The sequence below is a fragment of the Haliotis cracherodii genome, unplaced genomic scaffold, assembly GCF_022045235.1.
Source record: "Haliotis cracherodii isolate W230 unplaced genomic scaffold, xgHalCrac1.p SCAF_43, whole genome shotgun sequence".
NCBI classification, from domain to species: domain Eukaryota; kingdom Metazoa; phylum Mollusca; class Gastropoda; order Lepetellida; family Haliotidae; genus Haliotis; species Haliotis cracherodii.
This window is the reverse complement of record NW_027266301.1, coordinates 9,069-31,979: the sequence shown is the minus strand read 5'-3', so window position 1 is coordinate 31,979 and position 22,911 is coordinate 9,069. Positions and strand designations below refer to the sequence as shown.

General features: G+C 37.4%; 1 long non-coding RNA gene across 2 annotated transcripts; it reads right to left on the bottom strand.

The window, feature by feature from the left end:
* Nucleotides 1-207: 207 nt before the first annotated feature.
* On the bottom strand, nt 208-13,993 carry LOC139441751 (uncharacterized). Of its 2 annotated transcripts, none has more exons than XR_011651647.1 (3): nt 13,910-13,993; nt 11,352-11,422; nt 208-403 (listed from the first exon to the last, which is right to left on the bottom strand). It is a non-coding gene; the product is annotated as an uncharacterized lncRNA (long non-coding RNA). The 2 variants fall into 2 exon arrangements; XR_011651646.1 differs by lacking the exon at nt 208-403 and adding an exon at nt 10,786-10,947.
* Between the last annotated feature and the right edge of the window lie 8,918 nt (nt 13,994-22,911).

Here is a 22,911-nt window from a genome sequence, read left to right as displayed (position 1 = left end):
AAAACAACTGATCAATTTTACCTTTGAACGGTTTTATGGCAAGAAAATGGACTTCTAACAAAGCACATCTTTCCATTGTGTTGAACTAACACGTTGACAAATATGTTGAAGTGGTTGTAAAAAATATATATGATGTAAATTTAAACTTTTTCTAAAAAATTATGAAAACACTGTACTAATCTGGTCACCATTAATGAACACATGTAGTATAAAACTGAGAGATAATGATTATCTATGTGAAGTAGGTCAAAGAGAATGGAACACATTCAATAGTCTGCTATTTGTGCAATTTACTAAAATAACATTCATTTACACATTAACGTGGTGCAAGAAAATTGATATACCTTTCATTAGATTGGATGTCGTCTGTTGACATTTTGTTGTGCATCAGATTGTCCATGTCCTAAAAACAAGATGAAATAATCAAAACTTTAGGGTGTTGTCATTTCTTTCAAAGTGTAGCTATGTGCTGTTTAAAAAAAAACACAATTTGATGAAAAATTATTTTTGTGCAAATGTGAATGCTGAAGATATTAAAGTTCTATAATCCATTGTCTCTTTAAGAACTATGAAGAATATTTTTAAGGATTTGTCAATATGAACATCACAAATCTAAACGTGTTGTAATTCAGTGTGAAACCTGAAACTATTGTTTCTTCAATCATCAAACCCAAATTTGTTGCTTACCCATCAACCACCGTCTTGTCAAGGCATGTTTATAAGATGCTTTGTATTTTTGCTGCAAAAACACAGTATGAATGTTTCTCCTTAATACACACCTGGACATCTTAAAGTTGAGATGATAATGGCAAACTGAGAGATTAGTTACTAAACTTTCATTTTTTCTGAATGCCACATTTTTGCAAACACAGTGCCTTTTGAACATCTGTCATATAGGTTTCAATAACTAAAGTCACATGCTATATATAAGTAAGTATATTTGTAACTGTGCCAATTATAGTGCAGACACATATAATGTGTGCAATGAGTTTACCCTTAGATTTGAATTTAGTTGGGGGAAGTACGAACTTATTCAAGGAGTATAGTTGTTGGAATGAGTATTTCATCACTTATGTTTCTTTGAAAAGCATTAGGAGTTGGAGTAAGGACAAGATATATGGATGAACAAGTTCTTTATTACAGTTAGGAGCATTGTTTTGGTGTAGGTTCTAACAGTTATCACCTACACAAAAACATTACTCCTAATTGTAACTGTTAGAACCTACACTAAAACAATGCTCCTAATTGTAATAAAGAACTTGTTCATCCATATATCTTATCCTCATTCTTTTTTCTGTTTCAGAGATGCCACAGAGGAAGAACTGGAGGAAGGTGCAGGCCATGCAGCGACAGATGGAAGAGAAGCACCTGAGGGCGCGACGACAGATGGAGGAGTATCGCCTCCCTAAAAATGATACCGAGGATGGCAGCCTCGTTAAAACCTGTTGTGAAACCACAAACTCTGATCAAATGACTGAGGCGTATCACCTCCCATACAAAGATACCGAGGATGGCAGCCTCGTTAAAACCTGTCGTCAAACTGATCATATACTTGAAACTGAATCTATGCCCGAATCAATGCCTGAAGCTATGCCCGAATCAATGTCTGAACCTATGCCTGACCCAATGCCTGAACCTATGCCTGACCCAATGCCTGAACCTATGCCTGACCCAATGCCTGACCCTATGCCTGAACCTATGCCTGAACCTATGCCCAATGCAGAAACCTCAAAGAAGTTTCATGAAGTTGTCATTAGAAAAACACCATGTGTACAAGGAACGTTTGATCAAAGTCATGCAAGATTTGGTAACCACAGTGGTAAACAGTGTGTAGCTAACAGTACATCTGCTATGCTGTTCAATGCAATTAAAGATATTTCCTTATGGGACACACATGATCTTGACACTGTTCTTTGTGCTGGAAACATACTTTATCAACACATACTAAACAATAGACAGTCAACTTCTCGTCATGCATACCTTCTGCTGGATGAAATTCCTCGAAGTGTACCCTACTTTGGTCAACAATTTACAATTGAGCTTGGTGAATCTCTGAGTGGCTTTTTGATGAAGGATATGGACCTAAACCTTCCACAAGTGATGTGTCTTGATGCTGCACTTCAAACCATATTTTCCGAACATAACTCTACTTTTGTGACATTTGGAGAAGCAACATTTGCTGTTATGGAACAAAATGACAAATACTACGTATTTGATTCACATTCTCGAAACGCTGCAGGATTACAAGTACCTCATGGCACTAGCATTTGTATTGAGTACACAAATCTCCTTCAGGTCTATAACCATTGTTTGAACCTTGCACATTCAAGGAATTTGAAAGCAGACACCCAATTTGAAGCGACAGCACTGAGAATTATATCTGGCGTTGAGGCACATGCCATTTCTATGGACAATTGGTCTGACACTGCAAGAGAAACCAATGAGACTGATCATGATGATGTGGTGGACATTGATGAACCTGATGAGAACTCACAAGATGTGGACATAATTGCAACTGACAAACATGCAATGCTATTCTGCCCTGTGTCATCAAATGTATGTGAACAGTTGTGCAATAAGCTTGACATTCAACACCAATGTGTAGCAAAGTGTCAAGATCATGAGTTTGGTGTGGAAATTGGTGAACCATGCAGAACAGTGTCTATTGAAGGTGATGGCAATTGCTTCTTTAGAAGTCTTTCATATGCAATCTCTGGCAAAGAAAACAACCACAGGAAAATCAGACTGGCTGTTGTGACACACTTGAAAGAACATGCTGAACTCTTCAATCACTTCTTAAGACCAGGTTACGAGTCAGTTGAACAATACATATCTCAGTCAAGAATGTGGTACATTGGAACATGGGCTACAGAACTAGAAATTCTTGCAGCTGCAAATCTACTTGAAATTGACATTTGCACATACACTGACAACAGATGGTTGAGATATTCAAGCAGTCAGATCAATTCAGGCACATCAAATACTGACAAAGCCATATATCTAAATCATATTGGTGGATCTCATTATGAAGTTGTTGTTTGTGTCAACACAGTTAGTGCCTTGAGAAACTCGTGCACAGACAAATATTGTGAGAAACATATGAATTGCAGTGCTAATACAAGGAGAAAGAGAAATGCCAACCAGTCTGTATTTGACAAACCCTCAGTGTTGAAAAAACAAAAACTTGACGACAAAGTATGCACTGATGCTCATGAAGGGACACCTGATGAAGGACAAACAAAAAAAACAAAAGGAAAATATGCACAGGCAAAAGCTAAAAGAGAATATATCACAGCCAAAAGGAAACCAGAGAAAGATATGTGTGAAACACTGAATTTGAATGTGAAAAAGAGCAAACAGACTAAAGATAAAGAAAAGTATCACAGTGTACCTGAATTAAGAAACCGCAAGAAAAAGTCCAGTTCAAATCAATATGCAAATGATGAAGCACACCGAGAACACATGAAAGCATACAGTAGAAAACAATATTCTGAAGACCCAAACCACAAAGAAACTTTGAAATCATACAGTACTGACAAATATGCCAAAGATGTAAACCACAGGGAATCTGTAAAAACAAGGAGCACTGACAAATATGCCAAAGATGTAAACCACAGGGAATCTGTAAAAACAAGGAGCACTGACAAATATGCCAAAGATGCAAACCACAGGGAAGCTGTAAAAACAAGGAGCACTGACAAATATGCCAAAGATGCAAACCACAGAGAAACTGTTAAATCCGCAAGCATTGCAAAGTATAAAGCTAGCAGTGAATACAGAGAGAATTTGAAAGAGAAAAATTCTGCCAGAGCTATGAAAATCACAAAAGAAAGGAAAATAATGGAGAATGTTGCAACATCCTTTGTCAGAAACATATGTCAAGGTCCTGAATATGTGTGCTCTGTTTGTCATCGGAGGCTTTTCAAAAAATCGGTTGTTGAATGTAAAAGAACTTTGTATGAAAACAAAGGAACTAATGTCGCATCGGTATCTGAGAAATGCATCACAGACTCCTACCTACACCAATGCACAGACAGTTGTGATGACCAGTGTTCATTTGTCAATAGTCCAGAAGGCACATTGTGGATTTGTCATACTTGTCACAGAAAACTCTTGTCTGGAAAAATGCCTGCAGAAGCAGTAGTGAACAATCTTCAACTTAACCCTATTCCTATGCAACTGCAATGTCTAAATGAACTAGAGCAGCACTTGATTGCCTTGAATATTCCTTTCATGAAAATGATGGCATTACCAAAAGGTGGACAACATGGTGTACATGGGCCTGTAGTATGTGTTCCTTCTAACATTCAGAAAAGCACCAGTATGTTACCGAGATGTGATACAGATGATCAGATGATCAGAGTTAAACTAAAAAGAAAGATTACTTACAAAGGCCATTATCAATATCAGTTCGTAAACAAGACTCATTTAAAGAATGCTTTGGAATATCTTCAAACATCTAACAAATGGTACACAGATGTGAATTTTAATGCAGACTGGGTCAATCCTTTGCCGGTTATTGATGAGAAAGATGAAACTAATGCTTGTGATACTGACACACTAAGTGATGATGACAAGGATGGTTCAAACATGGAAATGACTGAGTCTCAGAAAGAGCATGGATTACTGTTGAATACGTGTCTACAACCTGTTGATATTGGCCAAGAAGTACTTGATCAACACTTGATATCCTGTGTTGCACCTGCTGAGGAAAATAATCCTGTACGAGTATTGACAGACAAAAGCAATGAAGCAAGATCCTTTCCAGTACTGTTCCCTTCAGGGTCCCCTACCTTCCATGATGATCGTGATGAGAGAATCACACTTGCTCGTTACCTACATACACGCCTTATGAACGCTGATCGCCGATTTGCCCAAAACACTGACTACATATTTTATGCTCAGTATCTCTCCGAAGTTGAACAGGTTATGTCAAATGTTTCCATTGCAATGCGAAAGGGATCACAGTCACACAATAGAAAAGTTACCGCTGAACATCTGACAGATTCTGATTCTTTGAGAGAAATATTAAAATTTGATGAAGGCTACAAGTTCTTGAAACCCATCAGAGGAACTCCACCATTCTGGCAGTCTGCTCAGAAAGATTTGTTTGCAATGATAAGACAACTTGGTATTCCAACCTGGTTTTGTTCATTTTCATCAGCTGACATGAGATGGCCAGAAATGATTGAAACAATTTTGAGAGCAGAAGGTGATAAACGTAAAGCCACTGAACTTGACTGGTCTGAAAAATGTTCTGTACTGAGAAAGAACCCAGTGACAGCAGCCCGAATGTTTGACCAAAGATTTCATTGCTTCTTGAAAGAGGTTATCATGTCTCCAGCAGAGCCAATTGGAAAGATAAAAGATTATTTCTATCGTGTTGAATTCCAGCATCGAGGTTCCCCTCACACTCACTGCCTTTTCTGGGTTGAGAATTCTCCAAAAGTTGACAAAGACAATGATGACGCAGTAAAATCCTTCATTGACAAATATGTAACATGTGAAATGCCTTCTGTTGAGAATGATGAGGAACTGTTCAATATAGTCAATAGTGTCCAGAAACACAGCAAAAGACATTCAAAGACATGCAAGAAAAATGGCACAACATGCAGATTCAATTTTCCTCGTCCACCAAGCAATGAAACATTCATTTCACGATCAGGAGGTGAAGACAAGATTGAACCAAAAGAGGATTTGCCAAATACTCTTGAAGAACTCTGTGAATATCTAAAAAATGTGAAAGTGATGACAATCCCAGGTGCAAAAACAATTTTGAAACTGATTTGGCAAGCACTAACAGATGATGAGCAAACATTTGAGTCGGTTGATGCATTGTTCAACACTATTGGTATTTCACAAGATATGTTTCAACTAGCATGTGATACTGTAGCCAAAAAGACAAACATTGTCATGAAACGCAATCCCAATGATGTATGGGTCAATCAGTACAATCCAGACCTCCTCAGATGTTGGAATGCTAACATGGATATTCAGTATGTTGTTGATGCTTACTCCTGTGTTGTATACATCATTTCGTATATCTCAAAGGCAGAAAGAGAAATGGGATTACTGTTGAATCATGCACAAAAGGAAGCCAATAATGATAACACTGATGCAAAATCTGCTCTCAAGAAACTTGGTGCTGTATACCTACACAATAGAGAAGTGAGTGCTCAGGAAGCTGTCTTTCGAGTTTGCAATTTAAGATTGAAAGAAGGATCACGCAAAGTACAGTTCATTCCTACTGTAGACCCTGTCAGAATGAGTTTGCCTCTTAAAATTTTGAAAAACAAACAACAGAGTGGTGAACTAGATGAAGATGAAATGTGGATGACCAGCATTGTTGATCGATACAAGAATAGACCAAAAGATAATGAGTTCAATAACATGTGTCTTGCTACTTTTTGTTCGGAATACAGAGTGGTGTCAAAATCTGAAGTATCCAGAGTTTCTAAACCGCAAAGTCCAATAGTAACATTGCAAAATGGCCTTGGTCATGTGAAGAAACGAACACGAACTGATGCCGCAGTTATCAGATATGCCAGATTTTCCCGTACAAAGAATCCAGAGAAATACTACCACAGTATACTACAGCTATTCTTGCCATACACATTTGATACTCAGTTAAAACCACCTTCCTTCAATTCATTTGAAGATTTCTATCAAACTGGTGCTGTTCAGATTGAGAACTGTCCTGTAGAAACTGTGAAAGAGATTGTTGACAGAAACAAAGCAATGTTTGAGAAGGATGGTGATGCTATTGATGAAGCAGAGGAATTGCTTGAACAATCAGATCAACTGCAAGACGCTTGGGCTCAAATCTGTCCAGAGACTGAATCTGAAAGAATAGAATGTCAAGATGAGCATACTAACATGTCCGATGAGGAAGCTGAAACTGAATCAGTTAAAAACATGCCAGACTTGTTACACACTGATAAGACACAATGTAAAACAGAGGTGCTTCAGAGTACAGTGTCAAAAGCAGAAGCAGATACAATAATGAGATCAATGAATGAGGAACAAGCTGGTGTTTTCTACAAAATAAGACAATGGTGTTTGGATAAAAAGAAAGGCAAAAATCCTGAAGCATTTAACCTATTTCTGACTGGTGGAGCCGGTACTGGAAAAAGCCATTTGATCAAGGCAATTTGCTATGAATCTACACGACTGCTAGCACCCATGCAAAATAACCCAGATGATATGTCTGTACTTTTGGTAGCTCCTACTGGCATTGCTGCATTTAACATTAATGCATCCACAATACACAGTGCACTTTCAATTGGAATTGATGCAAAACTGCCATACCAGCCACTTAGTGAGGAAAAGATCAATAGCCTTCGAGCAAAGCTGCAAAGCATTCACATTCTCATCATCGATGAAATTTCAATGGTTGATCATAAGCTGTTAACGTACATTCATGGTAGACTGAGACAGATCAAACAAACTGCTGATTATTCACCATTTGGAAATGTATCTGTAATTGCTGTTGGAGACTTTTATCAGTTATCACCTGTTATGAGCAAACCATTATATGTTGGCATAAATGGATATGACCTGTGGAATGATAATTTCTCTATCACAGAATTGACCCAAATCATGAGACAAAGAGACCCTGCATTCGCAGAAGTTCTAAATCGATTACGAACCAGAAAAAAGTCAGAACCTCTTGAAACAAGTGATATAGATATGCTCAAGCAACGAGAAACTGATGAAGATGATCCACATACCATTCACATTTTCGCAACAAATGCTCAGGTTGATGAGTTCAATGTCGCTACTCTTCATTCTATATGCTCAGATCCAATTTCCATTGAGGCACAAGATTTCTCACGAAATGCAAAAACAGGAAAACTTGAAAAGAGAGAAAACCATCATGAGAGAGTTTATAACTCAGTCTTACAAAAAAGTCTCAATGTTGCAATTGGTGCTCGTGTGATGATCACAAAAAATATTGATACATCAGATGGTCTTGTGAATGGAGTCTTTGGAACTATTAACCACATATGTTTGACTGATGGTGAAACATTCCCTTCGAGAATATATGTTGTATTTGACAATGACTATGTTGGTGAGAAATTGCGAAAAATGAAAAGAACTTCAACTGCATTACACTCTAACAGCACACCCATTGAGCCACTAGAGGAAACTGTTACAAACAATGGAGGCATTAGACGACAATATCCACTGAAATTAGCCTGGGCTTGCACAGTACACAAAGTACAAGGAATAACTGTTAACAAAGCTGTCGTTTCATTAGACAAGATATTTGCAGCAGGACAAGCTTATGTGGCATTAAGTCGAGTATCCTCTCTTGATGGTCTGATCATTCAGGATTTTAACCAGTCAGTGATATACAGCAGTGAAAAAGTTGAAGCAGCATTGTCTAGTATGCCAAAGTTCATGCCTTCAAATCAGAGTATACATGATAGTGATCCTACATGTACCTTGACTATGCTAAACATTGAGGGCCTTCATTTACACATTCAAGATTTGCAGAATGACAGGAGGTTTTTTGAAGCTGATTTCATTTGCTTGACAGAAACATGGTTATCTGATTCCCACCGAGCTGATCAAGCTAAACTTAATGGATATACATTTCATCATAAACCCAGATCACAGTCCTATGAATCATCTGAACCAATACTGATGGAACTAAAGAATCAGAGTCATGGTGGTGTTGCAGTCTATTCTAGTGATGTGAAAACATGTGAATTTGCTCAGTTACCAGTATCCAATTTAGAGTATCTGGCATTTTATGTCATGCAACTACAAGCTCATGTTGTTATAATCTACAGGCCAAACTCATACACAGTTGATATATTCAAAAAGTATTTATTACAGCTTGTTCAGGAACTTGATAAGCATTGTGGTCGAGCCATTATCATGGGTGATTTCAACGAAAATGTGTTTTCATCATCTTCCATACTGACTTTAATGGAATCAAATGGTTTTACACAGATTGTATCAGAACCTACTACTGAAGGCGGAACGCTTATTGACCATGTATATGTCAGAGGACTAAAGAATGTATCTGCGAAAATTCTTCCTACATACTTTGGGTACCATGAAGCTGTTGAGATCAGATTATGAATATAGCTGTCAAAATAACAGTGATGAAAACAATCTTTACCATGTCATTACTTGAAAAGTGCCTATTTTATCAAGATTGTAAATTTTGTTCAACAAAAGACACTGGAATGTTATTGCACCTTGTTGTGAAAGCATAAAAACATTTCATAAAAGATGCATGATTTGAATATCCGGGGTAGAATAGGTCTTAAGCAACACAACACAAAAGGTGATTATGCTTGTTGTAAGAGGCGACTATTGGGATCAGATTGTCTGACTCACCGACTTGGTTGATGCATTTAATTTTATCACAATTGTGTGGATAGATGCTCATGATGTCAATCACTGGATTGTGTGGTCCAGACTTGATTATATATAGACTGCCATCATATAGCTGGAATATTGCTGAGTGCTCCATTAAACAACATACAAACAAATGAAATGTACTTGTATTTATCGTAATTATAGGCCTGTTATTGCAAAAGCATCTTCTACAAAATATGAATGGACTGTACTTGTATTATCATGAATGGGGATCTGAGGATAACTTCTGATTTTACAAGGAATATTGTTGTTGAAAAGTACATCGATTCTACTGAATGAAGTAATGGATGTGATTTTATTGATTGAAAAGACACTGATATTTTTAATTTAGTTCATGTGAAGTTATTGCACATGCTCAATTATTTTGTGTATAATATCATATGTACATAAGGTGCACTGTACATATTATGTCTATATATTGAAGAATTATAAACATGTATATCTGAAAAGTGCTAATCTAAACCAATTTGTAAATCTCTTTAATGAAAAACACTTACATGTTTTATCATCTGTATTTATAAATAATGACTTTTGTAGCTGTGAAAGCAGCAACATTTCATAAAAGATGCTTGATTTGTTCTGACCTCTGAATATCCAGGGTAGAATAGGTCTTAAGCACTACATACTTGCCACAAAAGGTGATTATGCTTGTTGTAAGAGGCGACTATTGGGATCAGATTGTCTGACTCACCGACTTGGTTGATGCATGTCATTGGACCACAATTGTGTGGATAGATGCTTGTGATGTCAATGACTGGATTGTCTGGGCCAGACTTGATTATATATAGACTGCCATCATATAGCTGGAATATTGCTGAGTGCTCCATTAAACAACATACAAACAAATGAAATGTACTTGTATTTATCATAATTATAGGCCTGTTATTGCAAAAGCATGTTCTACAAAATATGAATGGACTGTACTTGTATTATCATGAATGGGGATCTGAGGATAACTTCTGATTTTACAAGGAATATTGTTGAAAAGTACATCGATTCTACTGGATGAAGTAATGGATGTGATTTTATTGATTGAAAAGACACTGATATTTTTAATTTAGTTCATGTGAAGTTATTGCACATGCTCAATTATTTTGTGTATAATATCATATGTACATAAGGTGCACTGTACATATTATGTATATATATTGAAGAATTATAAACATGTATATCTGAAAAGTGCTTATCTAAACCAATTTGTAAATCTCTTTAATGAAAAACACTTACATGTTTTATCATCTGTATTTATAAATAATGACTTTTGTAGCTGTGAAAGCAGCAACATTTCATAAAAGATGCTTGATTTGTTCTGACCTCTGAATATCCAGGGTAGAATAGGTCTTAAGCACTACATACTTGCCACAAAAGGTGATTATGCTTGTTGTAAGAGGCGGCTATTGGGATCAGATTGTCTGACTCACCGACTTGGTTGATGCATGTCATTGGATCACAATTGTGTGGATAGATGCTTGTGATGTCAATGACTGGATTGTCTGGGCCAGACTTGATTATATATAGACTGCCATCATATAGCTGGAATATTGCCGAGTGCTGCATTAAACAACATACAAACAAATGAAATGTACTTGTATTCATCATAATTATAGACCTGTATTTATGTTTGTGACTGTTATTGCAAAAGCATGTTCTACAAAATATGAATGGACTGTACTTGTATTATCATGAATGTGGACCTGGGGCCAATTTCTGATTTTACCTGTTAAAATATAATTTTTCTTCTCTGTATATGTTATTTATATGTTTACATTTTCGCATGTATATATTTCAACTGACCTAAAAGAAAAGAAACTCATGTCACCATATGGCGCTTTCTCAATTATTCTCAATTATTCTATGAATTACATGTTATACATTCTAATATGATAAAACCATTACATGACACTTAAAGAGTTTAAAGTTACTGATGTTACCATAATGGCATGGAGAAATATTACCTTGTATAATCATGGCTCCTGGTTGTTCATTGGGGACTGCCCATTTAATATTTCCTGTGTGCATCATGTACCTGTACACAAGGGATGTCACAATGTGTAAACCTGATTATATGACACACAAAAACCTACCGATGTATCCAATATTCAAGAAGTAGTATTTACATTTGCAACAACCTGATATAATATGTACTCTGGAAAGAAAAGATGCACTCATGTATTCAGGAAGAAGTTGTTTCATAACTATCTGACAATAATTCATAAAGAGATGCTTATGATATGGTGAGAAACACAATATGGACACTAATTTTAGTAGAGTTTTCTTATGAAACTGGAATTGATTTTGTTGTGGTTATTTGACACCTCAGGGACCCTCCACATTGTATTTTCGATGGTGGAGTCAGTCCCAAAAAGGGGTGTTGAAGCTATTCATGTTTGAATTCTGTATACAATTTCATAATGTTTTATTTTATTTCAAGTCTAAAACACCCCAGGGACCCTCCACATTGTATTTTCGACGGTGGAGTGAGTTCCATAAACGGGTCCCTCCACATTGTATTTTCGACGGTGGAGTAAGTCCCATAAAGGGGTGTTGATGACGATGAAATTCACACATGAGATTTACATTGTTTTAATGTGTATCAATTTTCAAGTATTATTTGTGTTTTACTACATGGTATGTATGTAAAGAAAAGTGACAAAAACATTCCATAACCTTTACTTAAAGTAGTGTCCATTTTCTTTTTCCGACTATATCATAAGCATGTGTTCATGAATCACCATCAAATAGTTATGATATCAGGTATATGTGAAAAGGAGAGTATTTATTATAGCCGGTGTAGTTATCAGGCCAGTTTTATGCTAAATGTAATTACTACCCTTTTGAATTTTGGACACAGAATTAAAACTTGAATCAATACATCCAATAGTTTATTGCGTATCCAAACAACAGGTTTAAACCATATTACTAAGGTAAAATATTACACCTCCATCTTTTATATCAGTAACTTCAACACTCTGCCATTTCCTTCCACCCATATTCAAACATGTTAATGAATCTGTCCTTGGAATTTTGCCACAAGTGTTTTAAAAAAAAATAATCATGTTAGTCTGGTATATTCATTTCAATGGTTATAACCTGAAGTTGAAATTAGTTTATGTAAGAATGACCCAGTTTAAAGTAGGTGAACTTGTAACTCTTATTACTGTACTGTTTCCTTGTTACATGAGAAATGATAAAATGTGCCAATTGTTTATTTATATGTACAACTTGACAATTATTATGCTTCTCTAATGCTGTTCATAGCAATGCTTCTTTGTTAAATGATGTTCTATACAGAGCACTTATCATGTTAATATTTAAATGAATTTCAGGAATTGTTCCATGAACATCAATAGTCTGTTGTATTATTCCTTTTTTTTTATTCTACAAACATGTGGTTGTGGAGAAACATCACTGATGTTATCACATACATTGGCACTTGATTGATGTCAATTAAAAGAGCATGGTTGTGATTGAAATGTTTCAATGAACTTAGTGCAACCAATGTATCTTGTGATGACATTCTTCAGTGGAAATTTAACTTCTTTTTATGCTTTGTTCCCTAGAACACAGTAACTTAATATTTAATATAAAGGTCAAAGTCATTATATACAAACAATCCTTATTTACCTGGAATACATCTGAGTGTAGACTTAAACAAACAATCAAAGTGTACATGGTATTGTGATCATAACATGAACCGTACGTCATTTTGTTGAAACCAATACTTTTGCATGTTTATTTACTGCGAAATGTAATAAAATATATTAGCAACGTGAATCGGCTAAATTTGTTTTAATTTGGGAATAATTGTATGATACTATAATGCTCTTGTCCAGAACCAGCAACACACTACATGTACTGAGTTGACCTTTATATTTGTTGGGGATATACTGGTTATGTTTTTTCTGTAATAAGTGTGTTCAATATCAACATTTTATCTTCAGTACTATATCAATTTGCTTGAAACATAAACAATATTAATCTCCCTGGGGTTATTCGTTAGAATAGAGATCATACTGTCATGCCAATAATGCAATTAATACATAACCTAGAAGAATGCATTTATTTCAAAACTTTCACCAGGTTGTATTTAAATAAAATACAGAGATATTAACTATTCGGAAGTGTTATTTTTAATGATATCAATATCCCGTAATTTTGGGGAATTGTGGCTGCCACCAGTAATTGTACATGGACACAAAAACTAGTCAAAATCAGACAAATGTATACAGAGTTACAAGTGAAAGAAAATCAGTGTATCTCAGATATAGAATCCTCGTTTGACACTAAAACGGAAGGAACACATCCTAGATCACATGCGTGACACAAGTAATATGAATGAAATTACTTGGTATGGTTATTCTAACGTGATATCAAAATACCACGAAAATAGGTGACGGGACGGAATAATCCGAAAGCTAATACATACAACTGCTTGAGTTATCACAGAAAACGGTTAGAAATGTCAAAGCACATCACTATTAGGACCCCATTATGTTATATTGTAGAAACCTACCTATCGAAGTTGCTTTGTTAGTTCAAAAAGCATTTACACGACTTCGTAGGGCTTCCCCGAACATACACAATATACAGTCCGGATATAGACTGCTTGCCGGCTCGAGAAACTCCTAACAGCGTTTGCTCTGCACATCCAATGATGAAAAATGTGTCATACGCTGGGATGGAGCTTGGTCATTATACACTGGCTAAGGGACGTAACTCATATATTTTTATAGGCAATTCCGCTAATAGCAAGCGCTGCCTACTTTTTCGTTCCTTTAGGGGCTGAACCAACTTCGTTTTCCGTCGAAGCAATTTGTACTTGTGCACTCGATCTTCATAGTATATACAGACTTAATTGTAACAACGCATCTACAAGTGTAAATAACCCTTTGACTATCATTTATGTTTCAACAGCAGACCACTCCACGCCGGTGTGGTCTTATAGTCCGTGTGAGCAGATATCTCTTATAGCAGCCTGCAGTATAGTCCGTTTCTGCCGGCTTTATCGACACGCGATTGTTTCTACACGATGTGACTACAATTAAGCGTGGTAACAGACAATCCCATCCTAAATTGCAACTTTTACAAAATAAGAATCATTAGTGCGTCTTCATGTAATATTGAATATAGACATGGTGCCAACATACAAAATACAAACTGTTTTTACAAGGAAGATATTTCTTTATACATTGATTCTACTGGGCGAATTTGTTTTCTATTTATTGATGGTATATTATTGTTCAATGGAAAAGACACTGTGATATTTGCAATGTAGTTGATGTCAGATTATTGCACATGCATAATTATTCTGTGCATCAAACTATATATCTACAATTTGTATTGGTCGAGAGCAGGACTGGCTCACACAGTCAATACACGACCTGGGAAACAATACAGTTCCAGTTTCCCCGCTATAGCTATCGCTCGCTATACCTTTACACTGATTCACGCACCAGTGCACCCCATTTATCCATCCCTATTGCTATTAGGGAAGCAGATACAGTATAGCTTCAAGGTGTATATTGGCCATTAGGGTCAGACAGTCAGTGCACGACAATGCATTGGAGCCCGAGTATTAAACTTTCAGACATAGCCGAATGAAGATCTTGACACGTGATTTCTATAGTCCGTTTCTGCAGACGTGCGCTAGTGGCATAAGGAAGTAAGTAAGTTTGTTTGACATCGGTAAATTAAGCGATAGAAAAGTGCTGCAGTTGACCAGGAAACAGGGTAGAACATTACAACCACCACAAGGTCGGTACTAATTCAAGAAGTACGTGTGCCTATTGAGAAGTCCTTTGCGAGCACATTATCAATGTTCTAAGAAGATTGAAATGCTGTGAACGGGGCTTATGCCGATATTTTACCGCAGCTTTTGTCACTTCTTTCTTAAAATACATTTCTATAGTCCGTTTCTGCTTGCGTTGTTTACCTGCACTATGTACACTCGAATTCACCGAGACTGATTAGTGATCTCGGTAGTCGATAGCGGATCAACGGATTCGCAGTTCGCTGAAAATTATACTCAAAGACCACGGACTTGTTTATGAAACCAACAAACCTACACCACAGGTTTACAGACAATTCTATAGCGTACAGCGCCAAGAGCAAGGACGCTTCTTTGTGCGTCTTTACTGAACAAGTTTGAAGTGTCGTAAAATACCACTGTTTTCCCCACAAAATGACATTCTCAGAGTCAGATCACAGTTTGCTGTATTGTGATTTTGTGAATGCATTTCAATATCGAACTGCATATATACTAAAGAGTGCCTGGTCTGACAGCTATTGGATGGTCTGGTGAGGTACAATAGGTTAAAGTATGTTGTTATACATGAATTCTGTTTCATTTTTCTTTCCGTAGCCTTGAATTCTATGTCGCTAGAATTAAACATGGCTATGTACAAGCCCAGTGTATACAAACACACGAAGTTTGGTCGAAATCGGACCAGTTTTAGCCGAGTTACAAGTGTTTAAAGTTCTGCTATATGGCAAGTTTATGGACGGGGGCCAAAGAGTTCCCTCTTTAACATGTTGTAACATCCTTCTCAATTGAGCTACAGTCAAATGGTTTAGTGTTCTGTATTCGTCAGGAGATAAGCTACCAGAATAGCACATGATAATGCATGTGTAAAAGCTTCAATCCAATATGGCTGCCAAACGGTGCGTTTTAGCGACATTGTCCGTCGAGGCAAAATTGATGGGCATCTGATTGGGCTGCCGCATGCCAAATTTGGTAGTCATTGGACTTTTAGTTTCGGAGATATTTGCTGCTGAAATTGAAATTTTTGAAATTGTTTTGAGTTGTCTGCCCTTTGCCATTGCGCCTACGGCCTTGGATTTTTGCTGGTATCTGCGTCACGTTGGTGCCGATGTTGCTGTCGATTTTGGAGTGATTCTGTCCACTGGTTCTCTTTGTAGCTCTGGTACAAAAAACGGCGGAATAATAAATAATAATAATAATAATATTTGCAATTACAATAGGGCTTCTGCTTTGCAGGCACGAAGCCCTAATTAAAAATCGTTATTTGAGCGATTTTGGCAGTTTTGACACCGGAATCGGATAGCAAGCCAAAAAACATTTCGAAAAAACCAAGGTCACCAAGGTGACGGGGTCAAGGTCATTTGTGTACTTTTTTATGCCTTTTGGGGGCGAGCTGAATCGTGACTGTAGTTGCATGTATGGTGGTGGCGATTGGTGTTTGTGCTTAACCCCGACTTGATGTATCATTCGTATTATTCAGATTTGGAGAATATTATGTCCGCCGTCCGTCCGCGTGTCTGTCCGCCAAAAATGTTTTTTTAGCATTACTCATAAACCGTTCAATGTACAGTGCTGTAACTTTGTAGAAATCTTTATATGGTCTGTATCTACTCATGCTGTGAAAATCAAGCCATTTGGTTTTCAAGTTGTGTTTCCATGGCAACCTGAAAGAAAAAATCTTAAATCCAAGATGGCGGCCAAACGGTTGAATTTATCAATTTTTAGTCTAGGGGGTAAAATGATCAGTGTCTTATGACGGTGTCGCATGTAAAATTTGAAAGCTATTGGGTCCATATTGTCTGAGATATATGCTGTTTTATGCCGTTTTTCATCAATTGATGCATTCAATCCAATATGGCCGCCAAATGGCTCAACTTTTGACAAGCCACTAAGAACAATACTTGTTCGGCTTGCTATGCTGATGCGTCATGTCACTTTCCAACGTTGATTCACGAAGAACCTGGGCAGATGTGCTGTTTGCAGATAAATTTCCAGAATCCAATATGGCCGCTCAACTAATTACATTTTGACATGCATCTAAGAACAAAATATGTGCGACATACAAAGTTGTTATATACTGCCAATTTACAACTATGTCTATGCGAAACCAATGACGATATATTCTTTTCAAAAAAATATTTATGACATTACTTACATCAAAAGCAAACTCTTATATTTCCGTAAATAATTGAGATATGTAAAAACGGTTAGAATGTGTTGATGTTTGAACTATTGAGAAAATATGTGCAAATTTTGAAAGTACTGTGGCTGATACAGGCAGAGAAAATGATTGCGGAAGAGGCGAACCCAGCACAAAATGACAAATCCGCTATCAACATGTTCAATCCAATATGGCCACCAAACCACGTGACTTTTGCCATGTGTTCAAGAACAGAAAATGTTCAGCGGCCAATGGCAAGATAGGAAGCAGTTGCTGCAACTACTTTGCATGATAAGATTCCATGTAAACACGTAATTGCAAAGTCATGCATTATGTTGGTGACAAATTTCGGCCGGAAGTAGCATTCAATATGGCGGCTATTAAAGCAGATATCAAAATTTCGCTAAGACAATTTGTAGTGTGGTGCATAGAGACCAAGCATGCAAAGTTTTGAAGCCTTTGCTCTGGTAGTTTCAGAGGAGATAGATTTGGCGGCCAAGTGGTGAGAAAGTGCTAAAATGCATGTGTAAAAGCTTCAATCCAATATGGCTGCCAAACGGTGCGTTTTAGCGACATTGTCCGTCGAGGCAAAATTGATGGGCATCTGATTGGGCTGCCGCATGCCAAATTTGGTAGTCATTGGACTTTTAGTTTCGGAGATATTTGCTGCTGAAATTGAAATTTTTGAAATTGTTTTGAGTTGTCTGCCCTTTGCCATTGCGCCTACGGCCTTGGATTTTTGCTGGTATCTGCGTCACGTTGGTGCCGATGTTGCTGTCGATTTTGGAGTGATTCTGTCCACTGGTTCTCTTTGTAGCTCTGGTACAAAAAACGGCGGAATAATAAATAATAATAATAATAATATTTGCAATTACAATAGGGCTTCTGCTTTGCAGGCACGAAGCCCTAATTAAAAATCGTTATTTGAGCGATTTTGGCAGTTTTGACACCGGAATCGGATAGCAAGCCAAAAAACATTTCGAAAAAACCAAGGTCACCAAGGTGACGGGGTCAAGGTCATTTGTGTACTTTTTTATGCCTTTTGGGGGCGAGCTGAATCGTGACTGTAGTTGCATGTATGGTGGTGGCGATTGGTGTTTGTGCTTAACCCCGACTTGATGTATCATTCGTATTATTCAGATTTGGAGAATATTATGTCCGCCGTCCGTCCGCGTGTCTGTCCGCCAAAAATGTTTTTTTAGCATTACTCATAAACCGTTCAATGTACAGTGCTGTAACTTTGTAGAAATCTTTATATGGTCTGTATCTACTCATGCTGTGAAAATCAAGCCATTTGGTTTTCAAGTTGTGTTTCCATGGCAACCTGAAAGAAAAAATCTTAAATCCAAGATGGCGGCCAAACGGTTGAATTTATCAATTTTTAGTCTAGGGGGTAAAATGATCAGTGTCTTATGACGGTGTCGCATGTAAAATTTGAAAGCTATTGGGTCCATATTGTCTGAGATATATGCTGTTTTATGCCGTTTTTCATCAATTGATGCATTCAATCCAATATGGCCGCCAAATGGCTCAACTTTTGACAAGCCACTAAGAACAATACTTGTTCGGCTTGCTATGCTGATGCGTCATGTCACTTTCCAACGTTGATTCACGAAGAACCTGGGCAGATGTGCTGTTTGCAGATAAATTTCCAGAATCCAATATGGCCGCTCAACTAATTACATTTTGACATGCATCTAAGAACAAAATATGTGCGACATACAAAGTTGTTATATACTGCCAATTTACAACTATGTCTATGCGAAACCAATGACGATATATTCTTTTCAAAAAAATATTTATGACATTACTTACATCAAAAGCAAACTCTTATATTTCCGTAAATAATTGAGATATGTAAAAACGGTTAGAATGTGTTGATGTTTGAACTATTGAGAAAATATGTGCAAATTTTGAAAGTACTGTGGCTGATACAGGCAGAGAAAATGATTGCGGAAGAGGCGAACCCAGCACAAAATGACAAATCCGCTATCAACATGTTCAATCCAATATGGCCACCAAACCACGTGACTTTTGCCATGTGTTCAAGAACAGAAAATGTTCAGCGGCCAATGGCAAGATAGGAAGCAGTTGCTGCAACTACTTTGCATGATAAGATTCCATGTAAACACGTAATTGCAAAGTCATGCATTATGTTGGTGACAAATTTCGGCCGGAAGTAGCATTCAATATGGCGGCTATTAAAGCAGATATCAAAATTTCGCTAAGACAATTTGTAGTGTGGTGCATAGAGACCAAGCATGCAAAGTTTTGAAGCCTTTGCTCTGGTAGTTTCAGAGGAGATAGATTTGGCGGCCAAGTGGTGAGAAAGTGCTAAAATGCATGTGTAAAAGCTTCAATCCAATATGGCTGCCAAACGGTGCGTTTTAGCGACATTGGCCGTCGAGGCAAAATTGATGGGCATCTGATTGGGCTGCCGCATGCCAAATTTGGTAGTCATTGGACTTTTAGTTTCGGAGATATTTGCTGCTGAAATTGAAATTTTTGAAATTGTTTTGAGTTGTCTGCCCTTTGCCATTGCGCCTACGGCCTTGGATTTTTGCTGGTATCTGCGTCACGTTGGTGCCGATGTTGCTGTCGATTTTGGAGTGATTCTGTCCACTGGTTCTCTTTGTAGCTCTGGTACAAAAAACGGCGGAATAATAAATAATAATAATAATAATATTTGCAATTACAATAGGGCTTCTGCTTTGCAGGCACGAAGCCCTAATTAAAAATCGTTATTTGAGCGATTTTGGCAGTTTTGACACCGGAATCGGATAGCAAGCCAAAAAACATTTCGAAAAAACCAAGGTCACCAAGGTGACGGGGTCAAGGTCATTTGTGTACTTTTTTATGCCTTTTGGGGGCGAGCTGAATCGTGACTGTAGTTGCATGTATGGTGGTGGCGATTGGTGTTTGTGCTTAACCCCGACTTGATGTATCATTCGTATTATTCAGATTTGGAGAATATTATGTCCGCCGTCCGTCCGCGTGTCTGTCCGCCAAAAATGTTTTTTTAGCATTACTCATAAACCGTTCAATGTACAGTGCTGTAACTTTGTAGAAATCTTTATATGGTCTGTATCTACTCATGCTGTGAAAATCAAGCCATTTGGTTTTCAAGTTGTGTTTCCATGGCAACCTGAAAGAAAAAATCTTAAATCCAAGATGGCGGCCAAACGGTTGAATTTATCAATTTTTAGTCTAGGGGGTAAAATGATCAGTGTCTTATGACGGTGTCGCATGTAAAATTTGAAAGCTATTGGGTCCATATTGTCTGAGATATATGCTGTTTTATGCCGTTTTTCATCAATTGATGCATTCAATCCAATATGGCCGCCAAATGGCTCAACTTTTGACAAGCCACTAAGAACAATACTTGTTCGGCTTGCTATGCTGATGCGTCATGTCACTTTCCAACGTTGATTCACGAAGAACCTGGGCAGATGTGCTGTTTGCAGATAAATTTCCAGAATCCAATATGGCCGCTCAACTAATTACATTTTGACATGCATCTAAGAACAAAATATGTGCGACATACAAAGTTGTTATATACTGCCAATTTACAACTATGTCTATGCGAAACCAATGACGATATATTCTTTTCAAAAAAATATTTATGACATTACTTACATCAAAAGCAAACTCTTATATTTCCGTAAATAATTGAGATATGTAAAAACGGTTAGAATGTGTTGATGTTTGAACTATTGAGAAAATATGTGCAAATTTTGAAAGTACTGTGGCTGATACAGGCAGAGAAAATGATTGCGGAAGAGGCGAACCCAGCACAAAATGACAAATCCGCTATCAACATGTTCAATCCAATATGGCCACCAAACCACGTGACTTTTGCCATGTGTTCAAGAACAGAAAATGTTCAGCGGCCAATGGCAAGATAGGAAGCAGTTGCTGCAACTACTTTGCATGATAAGATTCCATGTAAACACGTAATTGCAAAGTCATGCATTATGTTGGTGACAAATTTCGGCCGGAAGTAGCATTCAATATGGCGGCTATTAAAGCAGATATCAAAATTTCGCTAAGACAATTTGTAGTGTGGTGCATAGAGACCAAGCATGCAAAGTTTTGAAGCCTTTGCTCTGGTAGTTTCAGAGGAGATAGATTTGGCGGCCAAGTGGTGAGAAAGTGCTAAAATGCATGTGTAAAAGCTTCAATCCAATATGGCTGCCAAACGGTGCGTTTTAGCGACATTGGCCGTCGAGGCAAAATTGATGGGCATCTGATTGGGCTGCCGCATGCCAAATTTGGTAGTCATTGGACTTTTAGTTTCGGAGATATTTGCTGCTGAAATTGAAATTTTTGAAATTGTTTTGAGTTGTCTGCCCTTTGCCATTGCGCCTACGGCCTTGGATTTTTGCTGGTATCTGCGTCACGTTGGTGCCGATGTTGCTGTCGATTTTGGAGTGATTCTGTCCACTGGTTCTCTTTGTAGCTCTGGTACAAAAAACGGCGGAATAATAAATAATAATAATAATAATATTTGCAATTACAATAGGGCTTCTGCTTTGCAGGCACGAAGCCCTAATTAAAAATCGTTATTTGAGCGATTTTGGCAGTTTTGACACCGGAATCGGATAGCAAGCCAAAAAACATTTCGAAAAAACCAAGGTCACCAAGGTGACGGGGTCAAGGTCATTTGTGTACTTTTTTATGCCTTTTGGGGGCGAGCTGAATCGTGACTGTAGTTGCATGTATGGTGGTGGCGATTGGTGTTTGTGCTTAACCCCGACTTGATGTATCATTCGTATTATTCAGATTTGGAGAATATTATGTCCGCCGTCCGTCCGCGTGTCTGTCCGCCAAAAATGTTTTTTTAGCATTACTCATAAACCGTTCAATGTACAGTGCTGTAACTTTGTAGAAATCTTTATATGGTCTGTATCTACTCATGCTGTGAAAATCAAGCCATTTGGTTTTCAAGTTGTGTTTCCATGGCAACCTGAAAGAAAAAATCTTAAATCCAAGATGGCGGCCAAACGGTTGAATTTATCAATTTTTAGTCTAGGGGGTAAAATGATCAGTGTCTTATGACGGTGTCGCATGTAAAATTTGAAAGCTATTGGGTCCATATTGTCTGAGATATATGCTGTTTTATGCCGTTTTTCATCAATTGATGCATTCAATCCAATATGGCCGCCAAATGGCTCAACTTTTGACAAGCCACTAAGAACAATACTTGTTCGGCTTGCTATGCTGATGCGTCATGTCACTTTCCAACGTTGATTCACGAAGAACCTGGGCAGATGTGCTGTTTGCAGATAAATTTCCAGAATCCAATATGGCCGCTCAACTAATTACATTTTGACATGCATCTAAGAACAAAATATGTGCGACATACAAAGTTGTTATATACTGCCAATTTACAACTATGTCTATGCGAAACCAATGACGATATATTCTTTTCAAAAAAATATTTATGACATTACTTACATCAAAAGCAAACTCTTATATTTCCGTAAATAATTGAGATATGTAAAAACGGTTAGAATGTGTTGATGTTTGAACTATTGAGAAAATATGTGCAAATTTTGAAAGTACTGTGGCTGATACAGGCAGAGAAAATGAT